The sequence below is a fragment of the Heterocephalus glaber genome, unplaced genomic scaffold (assembly GCF_053883595.1).
Source record: "Heterocephalus glaber isolate CG9 unplaced genomic scaffold, H.glaber_assembly_v1.0 deba00001509, whole genome shotgun sequence".
NCBI lineage: Eukaryota > Metazoa > Chordata > Mammalia > Rodentia > Bathyergidae > Heterocephalus > Heterocephalus glaber.
Genome location: NW_028258325.1, coordinates 56,235,918 through 56,256,834, shown reverse-complemented (window position 1 = coordinate 56,256,834; position 20,917 = coordinate 56,235,918). Strand labels below are relative to the sequence as shown.

The 20,917-nt window shown below is 34.5% G+C and overlaps 1 non-coding gene across 1 annotated transcript; it reads right to left on the bottom strand.

The window, feature by feature from the left end:
• Positions 1–17,632: 17,632 nt before the first annotated feature.
• Positions 17,633–17,740, bottom strand: LOC147825181 (U6 spliceosomal RNA). The gene has a single exon (XR_015441437.1). It is a non-coding gene; the product is annotated as a U6 spliceosomal RNA (small nuclear RNA).
• Between the last annotated feature and the right edge of the window lie 3,177 nt (positions 17,741–20,917).

The window sequence follows — 20,917 nt, the reverse complement described above, 5'->3', positions numbered from 1 at the left end:
TGGTACAAAAAAGAATTTAAAACAGTACCCAAAAATAGGTTGATAAAATATTCCTAGTATGCTTGAAAACTATAATACATTTCAAAATATATTTATAACTCTTCAAATGTGATAGCGAAAATTCTTTAAAATGTACATTCATTTTTTATTAAATATTGTATATATTATAAGCTAATTTTGTTCATTCTCCATATGATTTTTTATATGTTTTTCCATTTCATTTAGAATTTAGTATTTCTTACTTATTTGTATTACTGTATTTGTCGTGGGTATTAATGCTTCATTAAGTTTTTTTCAAAAGATGTTTACTTTGAATATTTTCCTAATTTGACCTCTATTTCTTGCTTGTTTGTTTATTCATTAGTTTATTGATTGTTTTGTAGTGCTTCAGCACTTATATTTCCAGTAGTCAGATCTATCAATAATTTTTCTTAAGGATCTTTATATGGTGCATTTGACCAAATATTTGCTCTAGTATCAAGATCAGTAACACATTGTTCATTGTTATAATTTTAGCCCAGCAATATATATAGTTATAAACCAATGCACATGCATTATTAAAAAGAAGAAAAGATGTACTCCAATTACCTGAATTTAAAAAAATGTATGCAATCATCTCATTTTATCATCTAAAAATTAATTTCTTTATATATAATTTATATTATATATTTATGATTTATATTATATATTTATGATTTATATTATATTTATATTATTTTCTTTATATATTTTCTGTAGATGGATAGAAAGTGTGTTTTATAAGAATTTTAATAGAAATCCAGTATTACAGAAATTTGGTGGATGTAGCAATTGAGGAAATGATATTTTATATAAAGGCATCTTTATATAACCTTGCAGGATTTGATTTAACAACTTATTGAAATGGAACTTATTTCATTGGTTTTATAAGATTCTTCTGTGGTTGGGTTTATACAGAAATTTAAGTTAAAATTTGTTTTTTATATTTTATATTATATAATCCTAAATCAAGAAGAAGGTAATCATAGCCTTCATCTTACCTAATAAGTGAAGTGTCAGTGAGTGTAACTGGAGTGATATCCTGGGCAACACTTCCTCCTTCCTGTGTGGGTGGAAGAGTAAGAGGAATCACGTGTGAGAGCCTGAGACCTACAGAGGAGCAAAGATCAGCTGTTTGTGTGCCAATGTTTCCTTGACCATGGTCTTTGAATCTTATTCATGTGAGCCTGGGTCCTTTACATCTGCTATACTGACTTTCATTATGTAGTGAAATGTGTAAATTGATAAGATTTGAGGATTTACTTATGAACTCCATTTTTCTCATTTTACTTAATTCTTACTTAGTTTAAAAATTAGCAATAATTTGGCTGCACTAATATATGATAGGCACTGCTCTAAATACATATGTATTTTGCTATCTAAGTTTCTTCTTTTCTTCCATCTCTTTTCTTCCTCTTCCTCCACAGAATGGTCAGAGTTTAATACATATATATGTATATGTATAATATATTCTAAAATGTATTTTTTTTACTTTCTAGCATTTTTGAATTTCAGAAAGACTTAAAATTACAAGATAAAAAATAAAATGTAAAGCTTACAGGCTGAAGGAAAATAACAAAATTCTCAATATACACAGAAGAATTGAGTGCCAGAAATGGTAAATACACATGCAAATATGAGTAACTTCTTAAATTTTTGAAAATGCATTAGATGGTTAAAAGCAGTGTTAGGTAAACAGTGATGACCCAGTAAAGAACACAGCTGGTCTGAATTTGGGGGTTCTGGATGGGACCTCCTAGAGTCACTCCAAAGGAGAGTCCAAGTCCAGCTCATTGATCTGAGTCTTTTATTGATAGGAGAGGGTGATTAGTAATTCAATAATAGCCAAAAATTAAAGTGAACTAAATTGAAGCACAGTGCTGAATTGGTACATTGTTTGAAAATATATTTGGAGAAGAAAAGTTAGTTGCTACTGGAAATACTAAAGAATTTGTCATGATAAAGTAATAATGTAATAAGAAATTATAAATCAATATTCTTCATAACCATAATGCAAAATCTCTCAATAACCAAATTGATGGCATCATAGTACAGTCATGTGGGCCACCAATATTAGTTCCCTAAACCATTATAAAAACTTCTCAGTTGTGCTTTTTACTTCATTATTTTCCTTTTCCTTTTGCTCTAGTTGTAGCAAAATAATCGGTATAATCCTTAAACAGTACATATTGACCTGTCATGTCTTTCTATTCAAGATTTTGTAAAAGGGTCCTCATTTTATTCCAACAAATATCCAAAGAATTTACTGTGACCACCCCTTGTCCATGGCAGGAAGTTATCTAGACTGAACTGTGTCTCTCACCGGCCTTTTGATCAGTTTGCGCATTGTTATCCCTAATCTTGCAATGGAAGGTTCCATAGATATGCCTGATTTCCCTTCTCTGTGCATATCAGTTGCTGTTCCCATCCCTAAAAAGAGAGAGCACATTTCCCACATATCTATTTTTTTATAGCATATATGTAATTACTGTCTTGGGTATAATAACAGCTTAATTATCAAAGCCAGAAGTTTAACATTAAATCAAGACAAATTACTTAATATATAGTTCATATTCAAAAATTCCCAGTTGTCCCAATATTAGCCTTCAGAGGAAAACAAAGACATAAATCAGACAGACAAACAAACAAACAAAAAACCATTTTCCCTACCAGGCTAACAATCCAGAATGACATATTGTGCTTAGTTGTTGTGTCTCTTTAGTCACCTTTAATCTGTACGAGCTCATCAATATTTCCATTTTCCATGATATTTTGAAAAGAACAGGCCAGTTTTGTGTAATACCTCTTAGTTTGTGTCTGATTGTTTCCTCGTGATTAGATTTGTCTTTTTTTTTTTGTATATCCTTTTATCAGTACATTTTAGGTGTACAACATAATGACATTCATCACTGGAGATATGCACCTTTACATACTCTCTTGGTTCTTATTTTTCCCCCTTCTCTTACCCTCCCTTCAACCCCTCCATCCCTCCCTATTTACAAAGACTTTGTTTCCATTTTTTCATTTTCTTTTCTTTTTTTTTTTTTTGTACTGGGGATCGAACTCGGGTCCTTGCTCTTGGGAGGCAGGTGCCAGAACCACTGAGCTAAATCCCCAGCCCAACTTTTTCATTTTCTCATATTAATTCCATTCCCCTCTTTCCTTTCCCCTACCCCTCCCACATATCTATTTTTTTTTTTTTTTTTTTGGCACAGGGGGTCAAACTCAGGTCCTTGAGCTTGTGCAGCAGGCTGCGAAACCACTGAGCTAAATGCCCAGCCCCCACATATCTATTATTATGGTTTATATCTAGATGTTCCCTGAACGTCTCATACACTCATAGGTGGGGCTTTTGGAAGTGACTGGAAAATGCATGTGTATGTTGAATTAGTTCTTTGATTGCTTTAGCATAATTCTAAATGTGATTTACTACAGATGGAAGACACAGCCTGGGTGCAAGTGGCAGCAACCAATAGGCTTGTACCCTGAATGGAATAAAAAGAAAAGCAGAAGAAAGGCTGCTGCTTCCTTCCTGCCATTCCATGGACTATGTCTCTTCTGCGATGCTCCTCTGCTGTGCCATCTTGTCTTGGAAGCCAGTCAAGTATGAGCTGAAACCTCTGCAAACTCTGAGGTAAAATAACCTTTCCTCTTTTAACTTTATGTGTCAGGTATTTTGTCTTAACAACAAGAAACTAACTACAATATCTGTAAAACTCATTCCCTTTCTATCCGCTTTTATGTTTTTATTCAAATCCCATCTTCCCAATAAGAACTTTTCAAATTCTTCTGTCTTAAATATTTAATCCTCTACCATCTTTAATTCCATATTTTTTTTGTCTTTTCTTCTGGCATATATGGCTATAAAGCACATTAATTTTCTTTTTTGTGATGTATATTGCTTGCTCTGTACTACAGATTATGTTTCATGTTTTATATGTTGCAGAGGATTGCAATATTGATTATACCTAAAGAATGGGGAAAAGTTTTGTCAGCTGTTCCTTAGACAACACATTCATATCTCTATATGAAGAGCTAAAAGAAATAGACCCACAAAGTAAAAGACCCAATAAAATTGGCAAGGACAATTAATAGACATTTCACAGAAGTACAAATGGTCAATAAATACATGAAGAAATGCTTAACATCACTGTTCAATAGAGAAATGCAAATTTTAAAAATGCTGAGATTCCATCTTACCCAAGAAAAAATGGCCATCATCAAGAAATCAAATAATAGTAAATGCTGGAGAGGCTGTGGGGAAAACAGAACACTTCTACACTATTGGTGGGAATGTAAACTAGTACAAGCACTGTGGAAATCAGAGTGGAGTTTCTTCAAAGAATTGAAACTAGAAACTCTATTTCACCCAGCTATTCTCCTCCTACATATCTTCTCAAAAGTATTAAAGACGTCATATTACAGTAATACATACACACCCATGTTTAGAGCAGCACAATTTATAATACTTATACCTTAGAAGAAGCCTACATGTCCATCAACAGATGAATGGATAAAGAAAGTGTTGTGTTTGAACACAATTGAGTACTACTCTCCCATAAAGAAAGATAAACTTGAGTCACTCATTGGAAAATGGATGCACCTTGAGACCACAATATTAAGCAAACTAAATCATACACATAAGCTTAAATATCATACGCTTTCTCTTATATGAGAAACTCAGAGTAAAAGTAAAAGGGCCTAACATTCTGTTTGCCATGCATGAATTACTATTTCCTTATTCTCATTCACAATAGGTAAAGGATGGAATAGTAATTTCTTTGTTAATACCGAAACATTTACAAGGTATATATAGTACTATTAAAATATTTTGTATGTACCCTGGTATTCAAACTTGCGGGATTGGTAGCAGTGTTAAACTCATTTGAAATAAGCTTTTAAGTCTGTATACAAATTATATATTAATTAAAAGAGATTAACTGGACTGGCTTACATTAAAAAGCAGTGTAAAATAAGCACGACTCTGACCTAATACGTTAAGGCCCATTTTGAAAGATATCTTCTTCACTGTGTTCAGCTAAAGCCTTAAGCACTAAAATCGGTTACCAAGATGAAAAAGTAAGGGTGTGAAAGAAAGGACCTGGATGTAAAGACTGGTTTTGAAACTCACCTGACTTGAACTTGGTGCTTTAATTCTCTGTAGACTGAATACAATGTTACCTGCTTTAGCTCTTAGAATCGTTACAAAGGTACGGTATCTGAGACCTGGTAAGTAAAATATCTGAACTATTTTACCTAGATACACAATAGCGAATATCAATCATATGTGGAAATATGAAAGATACATTTGTAACATTTCCAAAGAGCAAGATGTTTAACTCACAGTGTCAATGTATTTGTTAGTTTTTGCTGTGTAACAAATAACCTCTAAACTTAGTAGCAGAACATAGAAGACATGATTTTACACAGTTTCTGAGGGTCGGGGATCTAGGATTGAACTGATTGGTTTTGACTCAGGAGCTCTAATGAGGTAACCAAAAAGTCTCATGTCCAACAACAGTTATTTAAAACTTTGCCACAGCTACAGGATCCGCTTCCAATCCTTTACTTGGCTGGTAATGAGGATCTGATTGCATTGCTATGGGAGACACTCACTAGGACGGCTCTCGAACATGCAGCTTGTTTCCTCTACTGTGAGTTATCTCAAAGAAAGAGCAAGCAACATGAAATTTATATGCATTGTACAAACTAATCTTGAAAGAGATATAACAACATTTTCACTTGTCAAACAACCAGCACCACAAATGTGGTAGAATGTGGGATTGGACCATACAAAGATGTATTTAACCAAAATCATGAATCACTGAAGTCTTGAAGGCTGTACACTATTGATAGTAACAAAATATTTTTCATCAATTGTTTGGACCTGAATCATTAACCAATACAATAAGCATTTAAAAAATAATATTAAGCTACTATGTAAACATGAAAATTGTAAACATTTATGGCATACCATGTGATTTTTTAATAGGATTTTCTAAACTCTCTTTAAAAATATTTTTTCTAATGATACCATTTTCTAATGATATTCTATTATATTTTTTCACGATTTAGACCTAGTTAGACCATGTAACATAAAATATTTAAATATCTACTTGTGTTAAAGTCCAAAAAGTGTATATTAATTAGTTTTTCTCTGTAAAATACAAATATTTTTACCAACACTTAGAAACGATAACAAATTATTTTCAATGCTTGGCATGTGGAACTCGGACATATCCTGCAACATTTGCACTAACTGTTTAATTTATTTTTATTTTTCATGTAGAAAAGGTTTTATATGCATTTCTTCAGTGGAAAGAATTTTTATTTACTCTCTGCTTTAGAAAAAGTAGGTAAAATATCTAAAGGCTAATGAAATGAGGATAATTTAACATAGTGACTCCATAAAGTTGATAAATTTGAAAATAACGGAATGCTACAAAAGTTAGAGAGAATGGTTTTATATTGCTTTTCTAACATAATTCTTTATTTAAATCTATGACTCAAATGTTTTCCAGATATTAAACATATAGATACTTCATTTCTTGGAAAGCATAGCATTTCCTAGAAATACTTCTGATATTAATATCTTCCATATTGTTTCCAAATTTTTAAAATAAGATCATTAACAGGTGTTAGCTTAAAAATTTCCAGGTTCATTTTGACAAAAGATGTGGAGGAGCGGGAATAGCTGTAAACTGCTAATGCATGCCATCCATAATATTTACTCTTAAAATTTACCAACAGGCCCAGTACTGGGCTGTTTATGCATAGTTAGGAAGCAGTATCCAGTCAAGAGATGCCAAATCAGTTACGATCCTCTATCTATATTTTTGGACAAAGTAGAGTCCACTCCCTATATGTGGAATTGCTGCAGCCTTTTTCATCCCTCACCAGGAGCTGAACAGATATTTTTTCTCTTGGTGTTTGGCTTGAATAGGGTGTGTTGATAAAGAGGATTTATACTGTTACACCTCCCTATGCTAGTCCTTTTCCTAGGGAGAACAGGCCTTTCTTGGAGTTCTTTTTCATCTGTGAATGTCGGCCATTTCACAGCAGCATGGGCAGCCCATTACCTAGGGTGTCCACAAGCAATAAGGAAGTTTCTCAGGCCCTCCTCTGTGTGTTTCCTCCGTGACTGTGCAGCCTTCTTCCTCCTGCCTTTCAGAGTGATCTTCCACTTCCTTCTTTGTTACTTTTGAAGAATAGCAGTTGTAAGAATGAGAATTTGGGAGAAATGGGTGCCTGCATATTAGTGAACCAGTATATATGTCAGCAGAATGGGTTTGTAACTTATGCAAAGGCAAATGTGTTTTACCTGAGGTTGAGGAAAGAAAACGTGTGTTGTGTGCCTAAGGTGGAAGAGGAGGTATTCTATATGGGAAATAAATAAGGAATATGAGAATCAAAAGACAAACTTTGGTTGCCTGTTTTCTGCTGCTCTAATAATATGGCCAAGGCCATATATATATGTATATATTTATATATTTATGTATATAGATATATATTATATGTGCATATATACATATATGTGTGTGTGTGTGTGTGTGTGTGTGTGTGTATATATAGTAGATATAGTGGATTCACTGAGCTCTCAGTTTTTCCAGGTGAAAATTCAAGATAAAGGGGCCCCTTCTGTCCTTCTGATGTGGACCCATTTACTATATCTCAACATGTAAGAGAAACAGAATGAAAACAGGCTACAGAGCTGGAAAACTACAAGAAGAGACTGGGTGCCAGAGAGATCCAGGGGTCAGAGTTGGTCTTTTTTAAAACAATTCATCCTCTTGGAAGTTACAGAGGTCCCAGGAAATTTATATTACTTCCTGTGAGGGTGCGCCTGTCATGATCTCACTTACCTCTCCTGGAATCTACCTTTCAAGGTCTCCACCCCTCTGCTACACCACTCCAGGACCAAGAAGAGTTCAGCACATACATACACGAGAGACCCATATCCAATTCCCCATTCAAGCAATAACGTTTGTCATGTCACATTTTTTTTGAGGGGTAATCCAAAACACTTTCTGTAGCAGTGGTAGGAAACATGGCTCAATTGGAGATTTGGGCTGTTTCTTGTGACCATGACATACTCCAAAATTTTGTAACTGGTAACATGTTACAATTTCATTTATAGGTCAAAAGTGGGCTCTAATTAGTAAAAGCTCATCTTTTGTTCTGTGATTTGTGACGAAAATATTCATAAGAATAATAGCAGAAATTCACTATAGTCATATAAAGCCATGCATTTTACTTAACAAATCATTTTTAAAGTAGGAGCATGTGTCACATGAGTGACTTTTATTGAAATAAATTGATATTAAAAAGTTATATTTTACTATATTTATGCACAAAAATTGTCTGCTTAAAACTGGAAAACATGAGAACTTTTGGAAGTATATAATAGAGGGCAATACAGGCTATCATGACTCTTCAGGACATGACATAAATCCTTGAAATTTGGCATTGAAAATATTTGAGTGTTATCTGTGCTTATTACTTCTTTCATATTAGATATCTTTATATGTAGAAATAAAACTTAAACATTGTTGTGGGGTATAAATCAAATTATGATGAGTAATGTGTGTTGTAATAATTTTAGTATAATTTAAGAAATGATAATGTTCATGCACTAAACTTGCAGTCAATATCATACCTTTTAAAATGTCACAAGACACTTGGATTCAAGGAGGGCAATATTGTTTATTCCTAAGATCACAGTGGCTGGCAGAGGTGGGATTTGAACTCTTGTCTTGAGTCCTTGTTAGATGAAATACCATGCCTCAATGTCTTCTCTAAGAAATTTAAATGACATTTCAGTTGTAGTGACATTTTTAGCGGTTTTAATGACATTTCTTTTAAACATCGCTGCATTGTGCTTTATCAATTGAATTGTACTTTGTAGCTATTTTGGCATCTTACCATTGTCCCTGTATCTTTCAATGCCTCCTATATTAGTTATGGTTCTCTAGGCAAACAGAGTCAACAGGGAATATGTAAGTAATTATGTCAAGTGATTTCTTCTGTAGGCTTGTAGGACCTGAGAAGAAGAGTCCAGATGGGTGGTTGCAGGACCTGGGGCAGGAGAACCCAGCAGCTAGTCAGCAAAGAATCTGTGCCCCTGATCCTCAGGTCTGTTTCTTTGCCAGTACCATGATCACAGTAGCTTTGTAGTATAGTTTCAAGTTGGGGATTGTGATATTCCCTGATATGTCTCTGTTGCCTGGAATTGCTTTTGCTATTCTAGGTCTCTTCTGGTTCCAAATGAATTTTTGGATAATTTTTTCTAGTTCTGTGAAGTACACTGTTGGAATTTCAATTGGCATTGCTTTAAATCTGTAAAGCAGTTTTGGAAGTATGGCCATTTTCACTATGTTGGTTCTTCTGACCCAGTAACAAGGGATGTCTTTCCATTTTCTTATATCCCCTTTGATCTCTTTTTTCAGATTGCTGTAGTTTTCAGTGTAGAGGTCTTTTCCTTCCTTTGTTAGATGGATTCCTAGATATTTCATTTTTAGGATGCTATTGTAAAAGGAATTGTTTCCTGAATATCTCTCTCAGTGAGTCTGCTATTTGTGTAGAAGAATGCTATTATTTTTTGACTGCTGACTTTGTATCCAGCTACTCTGCTGAATCTGTCAATGAAGTCTAGAAGTCCTTTGGTGGAGTTTTTTGGGTCTTCTATGTAAAGTATCATATCATCAGCAAATAATGATAGTTTAACTTCTTCCTTTCCTATCTTTATTCCTTTTTTTCTCTCTCTTTTCTAATTTCTGTGGGTAATATTTCTAGAACTACATTGAACAGGAATGGTGATAGTGGGCATCCTTGTCTTGTTCCTGATTTTAGCATTACAGTTTTCACTTTTTGACCATTTAATATGATGTTGGCTGTTGGTTTTTCATAGATAGCCTTAATTGGGTTGAGTTGACCTTCTATTCCAATTTTCTGTAGGGTTTTTATCATGAATGGGTGTTGGATTTTGTCAAATGCTTTTTCTTCATTTATTGAGATGATCATATGGTTTTTGTCCTTGGCTCTGTTAATATAGTGATTTATTGATTTATGTATGTTGAAACATACTTGCATCCCTGGGATAAATCCTACTTGGTCAGGTGTATGATCTTTTTTTTTTTGTATATCCTTTTATTGGTACATTTTAGGTGTACAATATAATGATATTCATCATTGGAGATATGCACTTTTACAAACTCTCTTGGTTCTTATTGTTTCCCACTTCCCCTGCCCTTTCTTCAACCGTTCCATCCATCCCTATTTACAAAGACTTTATTTCCATTTTTTCATTTTCTCATATTAATTCCATTCCCTTCCCCTACCCCTCCCACTTCCCCCTCCCCTTTGCCCCTTTTCTTCCTATTACACATTATCTATTACACCTTTTAGTCCTTATTTACACTTTTAGTTTTATTGATCTTCTTGATGAACCTCTGTATTCTGTTTGCCACTATCTTACTGAAGATTTTTGCATCTATGTTGATTATGGAGATTGGCCTGTAGTTCTCTTTTTTGGTTGGATCTTTCCTTGGTTTTGGAATCAAAGTAACACTTGTTTCCAGGAATAAATTTGTAAGTATTGCTTCCCTTTCAATTATATTGTTGAGTTTAAAGAGTAGTGGTGATAGTTCTTCTTTAAATGTCTTATAGAATTCAGCAGTGAAGGCATCAGGACCTGGGCTTTTCTTTGTTGGTAAATATTTTATTACATTTTCAATTTGACTCATTCCAATTGGGGTGTTTAGAATTTCTAATCTTCTTCATTTAACTTTGGCAATTCATATGTATCTAGGAATCTGTCCACTTCTGTGTTTTCCATTTTATTAGAGTACAGGTTCTTGAAGTAGGTATTGATGATTCTCTGGATTTCTGCAGAGTCTGTTGTGACTTCACCTTTTTCATTCTACACTGCATGGATTTGAGCCTTTTGTTTGTTTTTCTGATAATGTTGGCTAAAAGTTTATTAATTTTATTTATTCTTTCAAAAAACCAACTCTGATTCATTGACTTTTTTGTATCAATTTTAGTCTCCATTGCATTGATTTCTGCCCTAATCTTTATAATTTCCTCTCTTGTACAAGCTTTGCATTTGTTATGCTCCTCTTTTTTCTAGGAGCTTGAAGTTTTCCATTAGGTTATTTCTGTTCTGTTTGTTTTTCAAATATGGACATTCACATCTATGAATTTCCCACATATAACAGCTTTCATTGTGTCCCATAGATTCCTGTATGTTGTACTGGCATTATTATTTACTTGTAGAAACTGTCTAATTTCTTCTTTAATTTCCTTTGTGACCCATTGATTGTTCAAAGGGTGTTACTCAATTTCCATAAGTTTCTGAGGCTTTTGTTATTTCTTACGTTATTGAACTCCAAGTTTATTGCACTATGGTCTGATAATATACAGGGGGTAACTTCAATTCTTTTACATTTACTTAGACATGTCCTATGAGGTAGCATGTGGTCTGTTTGGAGAATGACCTGTGTGCAGCCGAAAAGAATGTGTATTCTGATTTTGTGGGGTGGAACACTCTGTAAATATCTATTAAGAACATTTTTCAATAGCTTGATTCAGTTCTAGAATTTCATTCTTAACTTTTTATCTATATAATCTATTTGTGATAGCAGTATAATGATCTCCCCCACTACAATTGCATTAGTGCTTATTTGGTTTTTCATGTTCATTAATATTTGTTTTGTATACTTGGGGGCATTCATATTTGGTGCATATGTATTTATGATTGTCAGCTCTTTCTCTTGGATTGTTCCCTTCACAAGGATGTTGTGACCATCTTTGTCTCTCTTAATTAGGTTTGGTTTGAAATCTACTTTGTCTGCCAATAAGATTGCTATCCCTGCTTTTTCCTGGGTTCCTGTTGAATGGGGAGCCATTTTCCATCGTTTTACTTTCAGTCTATGAATTTCTTTATGAGTTAGGTGTGTTTCTTGTATACAGCATATAGTTGGATTTTGCTTTTTAATCCATTCTGCCAGTCTATTTCTTTTGATTGGTGAATTGAGGCCATTAACATTGATGGTTATAATTGACAGATATTGACTCATCCTTGTCATGATGTTTTACTGTTGTTGGCTCTTTTATTTTTTATTTTTCCCCATTTCCCTTTAGTTTCTTGCCTTGCCTAGTGGCTTCCCTCTGTTGGGCCTCATGGTGTTGTGACCTTCAATGGCTTTTTTATGATATTGTTTAGAATTGTTTGGACTGCTGGTTTGGTGATCATAAAATTTATCAGGTGTTCCTTGTCAAGGAAGTATCTGATTTCCACACCAATTTTTAAAGATAATTTTGTATGATACTACAGTGTAGGTTGGAAATTATTTTCTTTTAGGTCTTGAAATACTTCACTCCAGGCTCTCCTTGACTTGAGGGTTTGTGTTGAGAAGTCTGCCATGATTCTGATGGGCTTTCCTTTGTAGGTGATTTGTTTCTTTTCTCTAACTGCTTATAGGATTTTGTTCTTCTGTTGAGTTTATGGGATTTTGACTATTATATGTCTAGGTGCAGATTTTTTTGATTGTGGCTAGTTGAAGTTCTATATGCCCCACTTATCTGTATGTCCAATTCTCTACCTCTGTCTGGGAAGTTTTCTACTCTTACTTCTGAGAGCAGTTTTTTATGTCAATTGTGCCTTCTATTGCTTTTTCCTGGACTCCTGTCAGGCTTATATTATTCTTCTTTGCATCATCTAATAGCTGCTGGATTGATTTCTTGTAGTACCTTATTATTTTTAAGAAATCTCAGTTTTCATGGTCATTAACTTCAATCCTGTCTTCTGTATCTGATATTTTTTCATCACATTCCCTTAATCTGCTGTGCATACTTTCAATGGAGTTTTTAATCTCCTGGATATCTGTTTGAATCTGTTTCATGGATTCCATTTCTTTAGTATGTTGGCCATTCATGGCTTCCAGCATTTTTCTGAGCTCATCTATTTTTTTTTTTTATCCTTTTCTGTTCTAGAGCCTCTAATCATGTCTTTCACTGTGCTCACCATCTCTGTAGTTATCTGGGAGATTATTTCTGCCTTGAAATTTTCTAGAGCCTCATTCATCTGTTTTGTTACTTCCTGTGCTATCAGTTCAGTGTGTCTAGGTGGTTGATTATCAGACTTTTCCACCTCGTTTCCCCCAGGATTTGCCTTTTGTGGGGTGGAAGTCTGAGTTTGTGCCTTTCTCAAATATTTTCTCTTATTTTTTGTTACTGCCCTTGGTTTAATTCCTGGGTTGATTCTTCAAAATTTCTTATTGTAAGTATATTTGTTGCTTTTATTTAGAACCCTTGTGAAATGATTGCTTTTCAGAGGTATCTTCCAGATATAGTTGGTCTTTAGGTTTTGAGTCTCTAATGACTCTGCTGCTATCTCATTTTCATTATACTAGGAAGGAGAACTGATTAGATCAATCACAACACCTTAGCCCAAGTGATACAATCAGCAACACCATAGCATCAAATACATGTTAGAAAATGACAATTTGTGGTAGTTATTAATCTATCACCTTTAATTGTGTGAATTAAATCAAAATTGAGGACCAAGCCAAGATATGTTTACAGTGAATAAACTCTTCAATATAGCAACTTTAACCTTCAGGATGGAAAGTCAGAAGGAGTTGGGGAGGGACGGATAGGTAGGTAGAAGGATAGGGAAGGTTAGCAGTGAGAACAGAGGACACAGGAGAGAGAAGGAAAAAGAGAAAAGAAGAAAAATAAAAAATCTGAGTTAGGTCCAGAACATGAACAAAAAGGGAGATGAAGAACAATGTTGGACAGAAAGAGAGTGAGTGTGTGAGAGAGAGAAAGAAAATAGAAAAGAAAGAAGAGAAAAAAATTGAAAACAGTTGAAAAAAATAAAAATTAAAAATAAGAGCACAAAATAATAATAATTTTGAAAATAACAAATTAAAAAATGAAAATGAAGGGCCTCCTTCAGGGTATGTCTCTGCTGTCACAATAGACAATGTGGGCAGCAGTGTGCAGATATAAGTCAATGAGTCTCAGCAAGCCAGTAGCAGACCTGTGAGATTCAGGCAGATTTCTGGCTGCAAGTTCCAAACTGAGCTCCCTGTCTTCCCTGTCCTTGAACTCTGCAAGGTTCTACTGCCCTTCCCCCGAAGATAGTCCAGGTTTCGATGGGAGGTGATGATCCCTCCAACTTACCAAGTATGGTGGTCTGGTGTGCCTTTATTGCAGATTCTCTTCAGTTTTCCAGTGGGCTTCAGCTTTGCTCAAGGAGTCTGAGAGAGGCCCTCTATCTGTTGTTCACTTCTGCTGTATCTTCTGGAGCTCAGGACAAGAGCCTTTATGATCCCCTGTGCCTTTGTAGTGTGGAACCACTTAGTGGTACAGCCAGGAGGCCAGAGGAGGGGTGGGGAGGGAAGTTGCAGGCACCCCACCCTAAACTGGCCACTGTGGGCTTGGCGAATGGCAAGGGGTCCTCACTGTCCAGCTGGTCATCGGTGGGTATGGCGCGGGTTGGACAGAGCAGGCTCCAGGCGGCCAGGGACCTCTCTCTCCTCCAGCCTGGCTAAGCTTTTTTTTTGTTTTGTTTTTTTACTTAGTGTTATTTTGATTTTCATTTCTCTAATGGCCAAAGATGCTGAATACTTTTCATGTGCCCATTGGACGTTGGTACTCTGAGGAAAATATAAGCTCCCTAGCCAGAAATAGCTTTGCTAAAATGTAGGTGATGATAGATAGATGATTGAAGGATAGATGGATGGATGATAGATAGATAGATAGATAGATAGATAGATAGATAGATAGATAGACTAGCAGATAGACTGGCAAACAGAGAGAAGAAACTTGTTTTAGAATGAAAATGACTATAATCATCCTGCTGTATCCATTGGAGGTGGATTCCAGGGCCACTACCACCCCAAACCCAAATGCTAAAATTCATGGATGCTCAAGTTCCTTAGAGAACACCATAGTAATATTTGCCTATAACCTACATGTACTTGCTGGTATGCACTAAATGCGCTCCAGATTATTTATAACAGTAAGTATAAGTGCTATGTAAACAAATATAATGCAGTATTATTTAGGGAATAGTACAAGAAATCAGACAATATTTTTCCAAATATTTTTATCTTCAATCCTCAGATGAAAGACCCAGAGATACTAAACATATGAATATGAAGAATGAACTGTACTTTATTTTTCTCAACTCTGGATGACTCAAATCAGTAGATTAAAATAAAAAATCTTTGAGTTTCCAGTATGATATGAACAAAGACTCTAATAGTCCCTCTTTTCTAATTTCTTGTGTGAGAGCACAAGCATATACAAAGTTACAGTGCCATTATCTTAGAACAATAAAATCTTTTAAAATACTTTTTCATGTTTTACATTTCCTCAAACGATACCATCTTTATTAGGCACCATAAGAAAATTGAAAAAAGCAAACAGTAGAAGATGTGATCTGTTTCACAGCATATGCTGAAATCCCCCAGGAAAATGTGCCCTTGTCATAAACACTCCCCTTCCATCTTTAGAAGGTTGTCAATTCCTTAAAACTGATTAAATTAAGGGAGCACTTTCTTTCATGATGAGGAGCCATGCTTTTATATTTGACTACTACAATATAATCAAGAAAAACTCAGTTGAATGTTCCTATAAAATTTTCCACATTAATGAAGCAGTAACACAGACAATGTACTAGTGATTATCTAGATTTGAGGAAAGCTTTTGTTGTCTTGCACAAAGCTGATTGATCTGCAAAGACAGCACTAGGGTAGGAGGCATAGGGACCTATTGAAATGTAGGGAAAATAGTCTCGAGTGTGGAGATAGACAGTGTCAATAAATGGATTTAAAAACAGGCAAAGAAACAACACTCCCCCAACTAAAACAGCCTGACAAATGAGATGACAGAGGACATCCAAGGAGAAAGGGAAGGGTTGTGTAGGGCCTCTTTTGCTGATGACTGACTGCCAGAAATGAGTGTGAAAAAGAAAGAAGTGTGGTACCTTATCATTTTAAGTTACAACAATGGTTATATGTCCATATATTTTTACAATTTAGGCATTTTTCCAAATTATTTTTATAAGCAAAAGACTAGTAGGCACAATTTTCAATTTACATATATAGCACAGTGCTTTAAAGTTGTGATGGTTAATTTTATATATCAATTTGACTAGTTGCCAAGATGCCTACCTATCTTTTTAGCCATTAGTATAGCTAGATGTATCTATGAGGCTGTTTAAGAAGAAATCAGCATTTACATTGATCAACTGAGTAAAACAGATGCCCAGTGTGGGAGAGTCTTCCATCCACTGAGGCCCTGAGTCAAACAGGAGGCTGATACCCTCTCTCTGGAAGTGAGTGCCTGACCTGAAGCATAGGTTCCCCTGCCTGTGGACCAGCCTGTCCCATTGTGTTTCTGGCTCTCTGACTTTGGGTTTGTACTGATATTCACTCCACCAGATTTCCCGTGTCTCTAGCTTGCAGATCATGGAAATTCTCAACAACCAAGTGTGCAAATTCCTTAGACTAAATCTCATTCTAGAGTTCTGATGTTCTGTTAATCTGGCTAATAATACAAAGCTGTATTAATGAGAAAATCTAGTTAACCAAAGTACTAAGGAAATTTATTTTCTCTATTAAAAATCCCAAATATGGAGTACATTTCTAGATTAGCCATTCAATAATATCAACAATGTCCATGATTACTTGCATCTCCCTTCACTTTTCTAATCATCATCTTAATTCTTTCCAAGGTTATTTACTCTCATAGTTGTCTAATATCTGTCATAATTTCTGGATTAACAGACAAAAGCAACTGATACTCTAATAATTAAAAAGCCATATCTTTGTATGTCTTCTATTAGAAATAAGAAAATCTGTCCCAGGCCAGGGATTTAGCTCAGTGGTTTCACTGCCTGCTGTGCAAGTGCAAGGACCTGAGTTCGATCCCTGGCACCAAAAAAAAAAAAAAAAAAATCTGTCCCAGCATCTGACATATTTTATTGTTTTCCTCCTTGGACAGAACTGGATTACATGCCTATTCTTAGAGTAGAAACTTGCAAGAAAAATTAAAAAAGAAAAAGGATTCTCTTAATTGGCTACTAATAGTCATCTGGAATGACATGAATATTGGAAGGTCTACCACCATGACCAAATAGGAAGCACTTACATATAAACACAATTTTAAATATTTCCAAAATATTTTGCAGCAAACTCTAGACTATATTATATGTTATTAGAGATATAAGATGTCTACAATTTTCAATTTAGTGCCATATTTTGCATGTTTTAAATTTCAGACTAAAAGTATAAGGTAGGTAAAGAATTTAAGTATTTCTGAATTGGGCATAGTTTGAATTATGCATAGTAGAAAAGTAATTTCCTCTTTTACTTCTCATAGAGAAGTAAAGTATTCCAATTCTCTATTTTATTCATTTGTATCCTATGTATGTCCTAATTTATTTGTCAAATCATTTATGCTTCTTTTGTTTCAAAATTTTAATCAGCACTTAATTCTACAATAGTCTTGCTGACCTACAAAACAATCTTTAACCCGTGGATTATTCTTTATAATTCTGCACTCTCACTTTTTACTTCATTAAATTCAAAAGTATATTTTTAAAAATATGGAATGCTTCACAAAATTTGTGTGTCATCCTTGTGCAGGGGCCATGGTAATCTTCTCTGTATCATTACAATTTTAGTATATGTGCTGCTGAAGCAAGCACCAAAAGTTTTTTTTTTGTTTGTTTGTTTTTTTAGTTTTTTGGGTTTTTTTAGTTTTTAGGGTTTTTTTTAGTTCTTTAGTTTTTAGGGCTTTTTTTAGTTCTTTGGTACATTTTAGGTATACAATTCATTTACATTTATCATTAGGTGTTTGTACCTGTAGATGATATATCTTGGTTCTTATTTTTTTCCCCCATTACCTGTGCACCCTTCACCCCCTCTGCTCTTCCCTATTTACATTGATTTCATCTCCTTTTTTTTTTTCTTTTATCATAATTTTTCATTTCCCTGTTTTCCTTTCCCCTTCCCCTCCCTTCACTCCTTTGTCTTTGGAGCTTTTTTCCTATTTCAAATTATCAATTATTCATTTTAATCATTTTAACCCTTGTTTACATTATCAGTTTCTCACACTAGTGAAACTATTCAGTATTTGCACGTGTGTCCTATTTATTTCACTTAAGAGTATGGCCTCGATATGCATCCATTTAGCTATAAATGACTCTAATTTTTCATTCTTTATGGCTGAGTAGTACTCCATTTTATAAAAAAAACACATTTTCTTTATCCAGTTTCCAGTTGATGGACACTTGGGCTGCTTCCAAGCTTTAGCTATTGCAAACTGTGCTGCTATGAATATGGGTGCAAATATATCACTGTGGTATGATTCTTTTAATTCTTTTGGGAAGATCTGAAATGAACAGACATTTCTCAGACAAGGAAGTAAAAGCAGCAAACACATATATGAAAAAATGTTCAACATCACTTGTCATTTGAGAGACGCAGATGAAAACAACACTGAGATTCCACCTCACCCCAGAAAGAATGGCTGCTGTCAAGAAATCAACAAATAACAAATGCTGGCGGGGTTGTGGGGAGAAAGGAACCCTTCTCCATTGCTGGTGGGAGTGCAGACTGGTGCAACCACTGTGGAAGTCAGTATGGAGATATCTCAAAGAACAAGGACTAGAGGTCCCATTTGACCCAGCTATTCCCCTGCTGGGTATCTTCTCAAAAGAATTAAAGTTTGTTTTTTTAAAAAAATATCTTCTATATATACCATGGAAAGAGTACTTCAAAATGAAATATATATATAGTAATTCAGAAAATACCAATTCAACATTATGCTATTTCTCTTCATTATTCTTAGTTAGATTCACTATTATTGTTGATTTGGGGAAACAAAATATTTCATATCTGATATCTGTGGATATAGCTACTATTAATGATTACCTAGAAAAAATTGACTTTTCCTCCTGATAACTTTCTGACATAATATTTTTCTATAGTGTACCCCTGATTTAGTATTTGTTAATGTGAACTTCTTAGTCCCTCACTGGTATTCATCTATTAATAGTATTCATTTATTAATAACCCTAATATTTGCTTCACAGATGGTAAGTAAGGATGCCTTTATAAAAGTAGGGAATCTAAGATTAGCACTCAAAAATCTCAGGAACCTCCTTATCAGCTTTTTGGTCTTGCGTTTCAGTGATTATTGTGAAGCCAGTAAAGCTGCTATTCAATTTTTTGTGTCCTTATTTAATGGAAAGCTGATGTAGCAAAGCTGCTATTAAATTTTAAAGCAGTGTATTAGGTAAAGAATCTATGAATCTCACTGAGGTCTGTCAAAATCGAGCAGCTAATAATCCTATAAACAGCCTAGAAAGCTCAGTTTGTGTCAGTCAAGGGTGAAGAGTTTATCTTTATTACTATTTTAAGTCTCTCTCTAGCTTGTTGGATTGCCCAAGTTAGATAACCCTATGATCACATGATGCAGGTTCAGGATAGAGAAAAATAAGTAGAACTTAGAAGACTATTAGCTGCTGTTGACAATCCTAAACTTCAGAACAAAAGATCACTTATTTTAGTGTAAAGAGCACAGAAGCAAGAGTTCAAATGGCTGGATTTTGAGGACTTTTCTGCTTCATAGATTTCTGACTGTGCTAAGCATATTTGTCAGGTATTGTTTTCAAGGTATAAAATCCTATGCAGGTAGACTCAGGTGAAAAGAGTGAAGACAGGTTATTAGTGTAAGCCAGATATAAGCAAATTATCTAATCTCCTGGGATGATTCTTTGTATTGATTCCTAAATACTGTGGGTTCAGTGTCCCTGTTGAAACCTGTGGGGAGGAGATCAGTAGGGTTACACTTAGGATAAATGAGTTCCTTGGCACAAGAGTCTGGTGGCCCTCATGTTCCTCTTCTCAGTTATCCACTTCTCGCTAAGTTCATTTGTTCTGCCATGAGAAAAACTCAACAATGTTGTCATTACTCACGGTGGCATGGCTGCCTGGACCCTGCTTAGAAGGAAACAATATAGATCTTTTTGGCTCTGAATGCATTTCCTGTTGCTCACACAACTCTCAAAATACATTCTGCCTCTTCAGAATACTGGATGTGAGTGCCTCCTACAGAAGTGACTCTTGGACTCACTGATGGAGACCACAAACCCAAGTCTTCCACGGAGTATGCAGAAAAATAAATAAGTCACTAATCTTACTCTTTGAAAAATTGCAGTACAGAAACATAACAATGAATCATCCATCCATATTTCTATGGAACTATTTAGAATTGTTACATTTTTAAAGAGTTTTGATCTCTTTACTCTGTTGTTCCATTGTTGGGGAAGATCCATGGTCTAGTATAGACCATTCTGGTTTAAATTCAAACTAGTATTTAACTTAATCTTCAGAGTACATAGAATAACAATCTTTACTGGGTGTTTGTCATGTACATTACTTCAAGAACTACTTATAATTTATGTCTTAGGAGATACTGTTCTAGGAGATAAGAACTTTATTTCCATTTTCTAAAGGAAAATGAAAGCTTAGAAATTCTTCAAGAAGAAAAAATATACCATTAATATGAAATAGGTTTAGCTTATCTGATAATATATTATACTAACATAAATTAAGAGTAAGGTATTTAATATTGATATTAAAATTGTCTCATTCTCCTTCATTAAATACTGGATGTCAATATCTGTGATTAAAAAATTTAGAATAGTTTACCAAATTCATAACATTGAATTTAGTTATGTATGTAGCAATATTATAGGCTGAACTGTTTCCCCACATAAATTTCTTTGTTGATCCTTGAACTCCCCAATATGACTGTATTTGGCTCTAGTTACTGAAGGAGGTAATGAAGTTTAAGTAAAGTAATTAAAATGGGACCT